Here is a 7,399-nt window from a genome sequence, read left to right on the forward strand (position 1 = left end):
TAAACTCATGGATTAAGTAGCTACACTATGGTTATCCCTCAACACACACACACACACACACACACAATGTAAATGTCTAACTACAACAGAAATTAGGCTGCAGTATGTCTTCCTGAAAGGCAAATTCTCAGAGAACACCCACACATGCACACATGCTTCAAACTTTTCCCAGCTAGTCCAAACATTTATGCCAACGTCAGAAAAATAAAGGAAAATAAAGTAAAACCAAACCAATACTTTTTCAGGGAACTGAAAAAGCATGATCAAAGGTAAAACTCAATGCAGAAGCAAATAATCCTTGACACATAGAAGATCCCTGATTAAATTATTATATTTTTAATTTTAAAAGGATCAGACAATTGATGGTGATGCAGCTAGAGTAGTCAAGACTAGATTGGAAAGGCAAGTAGTAGGGCTATTAGAACAAGGTTGCAAAAATCCAAAAGGCCAGTAGATGGCAGCCATGAACTCTCTTTATAGACTTCTCATGGTCCTCTGGATTTCTGCAGCCTAGATCAAGCAAGCTGATAATTTGCAGACTTTTACAGCATAACTGAATTATATTGATATTCATATATTGATTGGAAAGTGCAACATTAAATATGTTCCATTCATTTTCAAACATGAATAACTCCTTCCCATCTACACCTGAAACACGTGAAAAATTAACACCTGATGTCAAGTAATGACAAAAAATTAAATATCTTAGCAAAATTGCATTAAATAGGTAAGAAGATGGAAAGCAGCAACATGTAGAATGCCTCGACATAAAGGCAGAGGCCAATACTGTACTGGGTGAAGCTCTTTATCAATGAATTTTGATCATGTACTATTCAGCCTTAAAGAACAGTGTGTAGATCTTGGCTCCAACTTCCTTCTATGGTTATATAATCATAAAGTGAGATTATTCTATGTATTCAGAGAGAGAATTTCAAACGTTCCTGAGAGAAAGGTGAAGATGTGATAGGAGATTTCAAATAAAATGAAATAATCATGAAAGTACCAGTATCAGCAGAGTTTCCATTCAGTTTTTTGAACAAAGCAGAATCCTGAAATATAGAAAAATAATGTTGCTTCTTCTGATACTGGTACTTTCATGATTATTTCATTTTATTTGAAATCTCCTATCACATCTTCACCTTTCTCTCAGGAACGTTTGAAATTCTCTCTCTGAATACATAGAATAATCTCACTTTATGATTATATAACCATAGAAGGAAGTTGGAGCCAAGATCTACACACTGTTCTTTAAGGCTGAATAGTACATGATCAAAATTCATTGATAAAGAGCTTCACCCAGTACAGTATTGGCCTCTGCCTTTATGTCGAGGCATTCTACATGTTGCTGCTTTCCATCTCACTAAAACTTCTTCTGGTTTAATGCAATTTTGCTAAGATATTTAATTTTTTGTCATTACTTGACATCAGGTGTTAATTTTTCACGTGTTTCAGGTGTAGATGGGAAGGAGTTATTCATGTTTGAAAATGAATGGAACATATTTAATGTTGCACTTTCCAATCAATATATGAATATTAATATAATTCAGTTATGCTGTAAAAGTCTGATTTCTCCAAGTGATAAAACTTTCAGGTTCAAAATTAAGTGCAAAATGGATGTAGTGGGGTGAAATATGACAAAAATAGGTACACTACTTAAAAACAACATACAGAAATTAAGTTTTTCAAAGATAAATGCTTGGAAACCACTTGCACCCAATCATTTGCTAAGAAAATTAACATATAAAAGAAATGCAGCAAACGGTATATTCTGTCAGATATGGAAATAGGATGAACGTAAAATAGAAATGGATAAATTCTTTGAGGTCCATTTTTTTTAATGTCCTGGGTTGACATCTCTGTACAATGGGAAAATATGAAATTCAAAATTTAAATTAGGCTTAATTATGCTGCTTAATTTCCACTTAATTTCCATGCATATTTGAAATTTTATGTGTGCATACATATACATATACCAGTCCAAGTTTCTGCCTTTTGGAGAAAATAGAGTTGCACATATTTCTGTGTTGCCCATTTCGACAGCTTGGCATAGATATTTAATAATTCTTGGTGGAGGAAAATATTCTCCTTTTACTTTTTTCATCCCCAGAAATCTCTACAAGGATTGCAAAACTCTGTTATATCACTATTGTTTTCCCCCTTCTCTGTAAGATCATTTTTATTGTGCCTTCTGTCCTTTTTAATTGTCTTTTTCATTATATGTAATATGTAACTGCCAGCTGATAGTTGACCATAAACTGTATACACCACACACACACACACACACACCATTAGAAAATGCAAAACCCTTTATCGTAAAATAAATCACAGAAGAGTAATGATTTTATTAAGTGTGATAAAATACATTTCCATTTGCATATCATTCATGGATCTTTGGAGATATTTGAAACTGATCTCACGTATTTCAGAGTGCAAACAATATGATATAACAATTAGAAATGCCCCCTTATAAAAAAGCTCAGATACTAATTTCCCACAAGCAATTAAACTAATGTTGTTTTGACCCCAACTCAATCAGCCAACCCTTCACCTACATGAACCTTCTAGAATTATTTTCTTACCATAATCACTACCTCAACCAATTAAATATTACCATTTAAAGGAAAGAGTCTCAGTTTGGATGAAGGCCAGAACAGAACAGAGCCCTAGACTTGGTTTGAGCAACACTCATAAAGCCAAACTACGTATCTTGTGCAAAATTCTTACAGCTGCTTCTTCTAAAGAAAAAAAAGGAGTGGGCAGGGACCGCTGTCCTTCCCTGCCTGCCAGTTTCCTACTGCAACTTCACTCCTACTAGGATGCCTAAAACATATGGTGTCCAAGGCATGTTGGAGCTTCACCAAATGTTGATGTATCTAGAACACCCCTCGGAGGAAAAGTGGAACCAAGAGGCTTTGAGAGGAGAAGGTTTAGCTTCTTCTTCTATAATTTGCATTTGTTTCGGATCTCCTGTACTAAGCAAAAGCAGTTATGCGTTTTATTACCTATGTCGTAATAGCTCATGTCATTTGGCCCACATAAAAAGAATTAGTTAGATCTGAGGTTGAAACCAATGCTTTAACACCCCCATTTTTTTCCTCTCTCTCTCCAAAACCCAAAGGTCAGGCTTTTGGATGCTGATGCAGAAGAGAGTATTTAGCTCAGCAACATATTTTTTTTGATAAAAACTAGTTCTGTCCAATTCATATCAATGAAACGTCTCAGAGGAGAAAATGTTGCCTGTCATTTGGAAACTTCAGCAGACTGTTTAGAAATATCTTCAGCCTTGGCTATTTTAATCTACTGCCTTTGTCAGTGCTTCCATTTCTTTTCTTTCTTCTTGTTTTAAATCCATTCACAGTGTTTGGTAGCGGCAATATAAGGAAAGTCCTATTTGATTAGCATTTGGCTTCACACCATAGCTGTGAATTGGCCAGCTACCGCTATTCCCTCGTCTCCCTCATTACTGCTAAGGAATGCTTTTCTGTTATTACTCCATTATTTCTGGACAGAACTAAGAGCAAAAAAAAGTCCATTAATTTATATAAGGGCTTAGTTACCTTGTACTATTCTCTGTATCTTTCATAATCTACCATTTTGAATATTTGACTTCTTTTGGAGGATCTTTAAATCAGTGTTCCATGCACAAATGGATAATAAGGTTTTATTTTGCCCGGTTTCAAACCACAAGTATTAGAATCCTGTTATTTCTCACTACATTGTAAAAAGGAGGTAGTCCTTGACCTACGACCATTTGTTTAGTGACCATTTGAAGTTACAATGGCACCGAAAAGAATGACTTATGACTGGTTTTCACACTTATGACTGTTGCAGCATCCTCATGATCACGTGATCAAAATTTGGGCACTTGGCAACTGCCATGTATGTATGACAGTTGCCCTGTCCTGAGGTCATGCCATCTTCCCAGTCAACTTCCAACAAGCAAATGCAATGGGGAAAGCCAGATGTGCTTAATGGCTTAACCATCAACAACTGCAATGATCCACTTAACAACTGTGGCTAAAAAGATCATAAAATGGAGCAAAACTCACGTAACAACTGCCTTGTTTAGCAACAGAAATGTTGAGCTCAATTGTGGTCATAAGTCAAGGACTACCTGTAGTAAATGAACTGAAGCAGCAGTTACTTTCATTGGGTCAGTTCTAGAATTAAGTTGAAAAGAACTACAGGTACTGTATTTTGATGGTAAAAAAGGATAGAGATTATTTTCATAATCTCCCATTAATTTCCTCCATATACCCAGAAATTGGGTTTTGAAGGTTTTGGTGGCATAATCTTCCTCACTGGATGCAGTGTTAGAATTATTGGATTTCAAAAATGGAGTCAGCCTTCAGTCATGGGAACTCACTGGGTGACTGAACCAATCAGCATCTATCCCATGCATATTTTCTTGTAATAATAAAAATTGGAGGGGGGGATTCTATATAATATATATCACTTTGATCTTCTGGAGGAAAGGTAAGATATCCATCTAAGCCAAAAAAAAAATTAGATAATTTAATTCTTTATTAAATATTGTTCCACTCATCTTTTATGATATTCAGCACAGTCTGTCTATCTATGACTTTATCCCATTTTATCTTCAGTATCATCTTTCTAATGTAGATTAGACTATGAAGCAGATATATGCTTCATTTTTTCCCCTCAAGTGAGTTTTAAACTTAAAATTGGAGTTGAAATGAAGTCTGGTCTATGAGTACCCTACACTCGGGATGAGGCAAACATTTGCATATGTGTTAAACTTTATAGGAAACCAATAATTCACTTGGATGATGCTATCCTCTTAAGGCCAAGAGGAGCTTTCCCTTTGCTTTCTTAGGCAAATAGCTCTGCCGAAACATCTGCCATAAATGCAATAGATAGGCTTCTTTGCACACCAGAGCAAAAACCACATGCAAACTGCCACATCACTTCTCAATCTGCAATTCTGCTTTGTATGCTCAGCAGGTCTTTTAAGAATTATATACACATCCTAAAATGTACCAAGATCTGCTCAGGGTCAGAATCAAGTTACTCTTGCTCGTCATTTAATTGACACCATCACATCACACACACACACACACACACACACACACACACTACAAAAAGATATTCTTGGGGAAGGGGCAGGTTTCTAAGTGGGGGATGATTTGACAATGGCACCTGATGGATGGTAGTCCAGGGTGATTTTAAATTCAGCAATTCATTCAGAAGGCTTTTTAGAGTAGATGGCTGGTCAAACAAAACATTTGAAAGACACCAGTGGGAAAATCGGCATGCTGAGTTGACTTTTTCTTTGTGTCATGTCGGGAGATGAGCAGAGGAATAATAAATGGCTACTCACATTTGTAAGCGGAACAAACTTTTTTGCAAAAAGCATTTGAGCTTTTTACCCATTGAATGATAAACAAGGTTCTTTAATATATGTTATAATGTGAGCTTCCTCTTGCGATTTCTTTTGAAAGAAACAATCATTGTACATTCTCTCCCCTAGGAGTTTGTTAAATGCTCTAGCACTCTCTTCTGAGCTTGCCTCTGGCTCTAGATTATAAAGCATACCCCTGCTGGGAACCTATATGAAAAGGGAGGGAGGGAGAATAATGGGTTTTTTCCTAGTTAGTATTCTTATAAGCTTTTTTTTTTTTTAAAGATTGTGGATAAGGAAAAAGTGAGTAAAAATAGTGAAAGCAGACAATTTTCCATTTCTTCCAACCTGCCACTGTGGATGATCTATGAAATTGCTCCAAATATAAACCAGTAATAAGCAAAAGGGTTAAATAATAAGGAAGCAAATACACTTATAAGTTAAAATGAAGTAATAAGATACTTCAGGTTTGATATGATTGTCTCAGTGGAGACATATATATACACACACACATTTATAAAAGCTAACCTGTTCATTTTTTCCAAATACAATTCCACCCATCCCCACCATCCATGCCCTCTAGTGTCTCAGTGAATATCTGGAATCCCAGAAAGTCTCATTAGTCTCTAGTGTTCTGCAGATAGTATTGTTTTAATACTTTTAATAATAATTCCCATTACAAAACTTTTTATTTGTTTCGATTGTGAGATCTCAAGTTAGTTCCTGGATCCTGGACCAAGCAAGCTCCTGTCATGAACTCTGAAATGAGCTGATGTGACTCCCAAATTAAACTTTGAAAGATAACCAGTTACCAGAAATGACAGTGGCTGGCTGGCAGAGAGCCTATCTCCTGTCCAATTGTCTACATTTTGGGGAATAATAGGCAAGGATATCTGTAGGGTTGGAAAACCACGGAGGGCTACTTTATCCTTCTATATCCCATTGCAGTGAATGGGATGAAAGGAGGAGAGACCAGAAAGAGAAGGATCAGCTGGATGGCATGAAATAAGAGCAAAGAAAAATTCACACAACATGCTTTTACTTCTCCAAAAAGCACCCCCCCCACACACACACATCACAATGTATGTACAAATATCTAAAGAGGTAGCCAGGCTTCTAATTCTACTCATGGTCAATGCACCTGAGTAACAAGGCTTACCTGGTTAAAAGAGACACCTGTTAGGTGAGGGGTGAGCAGCTTACTGGTCAGCTTCTTTCCAGGTGGCTTTCGAGGTTTCCCGGGGCAAGCAAACCAAACCAGCTCTTCTTCTCTTCCTCCCCGCCCCTCAAGGATCAGATGCCTGCTTCATGCTGTGAAGATGCTTGCCTCTGTCAAATGCTGGAGGTGCCACGCGTCCTCGTCCTCCGGATCCTTTCCTCTTACATAAGTAGCTGCCCACAGCTCGGGTGCTGAAAGCTCTTGATTTGCTTAGCGTGCAGGCAGGTCCCTCGCTCGCTGCGATGCTCGCCTATTTGATTCACATTCGAAACTCTGACGACGACGTGGATGTCAAAGCAGCTTGCCATGCATTTATTACCTCTGCGGGGAGCTGTCCGGAACTAGGGTGCTGCAATCAAACTCCCCATGCTGAGCACAAAATATTCCCCCGCGGGAGCTGTCCAACAACGTGGTGCTGAATTCTAGCTCCCAGGACAAGAGGTCTTCAGTAGAGAAGGGCGCTACATGCAGTGCTCATGCAGTCTCTCGAAACAGTTTTTCTTGCCTGGGATACTATAGCGATAGATAACAGCGAGGGGCTCTCATCTTCCGTGCGACTGATTCTCTGTGTTGGGAGTCAGGATCAGATTAATTCTTAGAAGCAACTGGAGGAGGAGGATCAATGTGCCTGTTTAGTGATTCTGAGGATGGATCACAATATAGATATTAAACTAAAGGTTCATTGTCTAGACTGACTCAGGGAGTAGCACATGGTTAGACGAAAACACTTCTTCACAGACCTCAGACAGGTGGGCGTTGTTAATCTAAAGCTTTGAAGGCAAACCTGCCTGTGCATTGCTTTCACGGCCATATATTTT

General features: G+C 37.8%; 1 protein-coding gene across 1 annotated transcript in view; it reads right to left on the reverse strand.

Moving 5' to 3' along the window:
• The window catches only part of GRM2 (glutamate metabotropic receptor 2), a 128,598-nt gene extending 121,408 nt beyond the window's left edge, over nt 1–7,190 (reverse strand). The window contains exon 1 of the mRNA XM_026673234.2: nt 6,522–7,190. The gene's annotated coding sequence lies outside the window, so the exon portion shown is untranslated. The remainder of the gene's footprint in view (nt 1–6,521) is intronic.
• Between the last annotated feature and the right edge of the window lie 209 nt (nt 7,191–7,399).

The sequence above is a fragment of the Notechis scutatus genome, chromosome 2 (assembly GCF_049901735.1).
Source record: "Notechis scutatus isolate UNSWTSFEM ecotype Mainland chromosome 2, rNotScu1.2, whole genome shotgun sequence".
NCBI lineage: Eukaryota > Metazoa > Chordata > Lepidosauria > Squamata > Elapidae > Notechis > Notechis scutatus.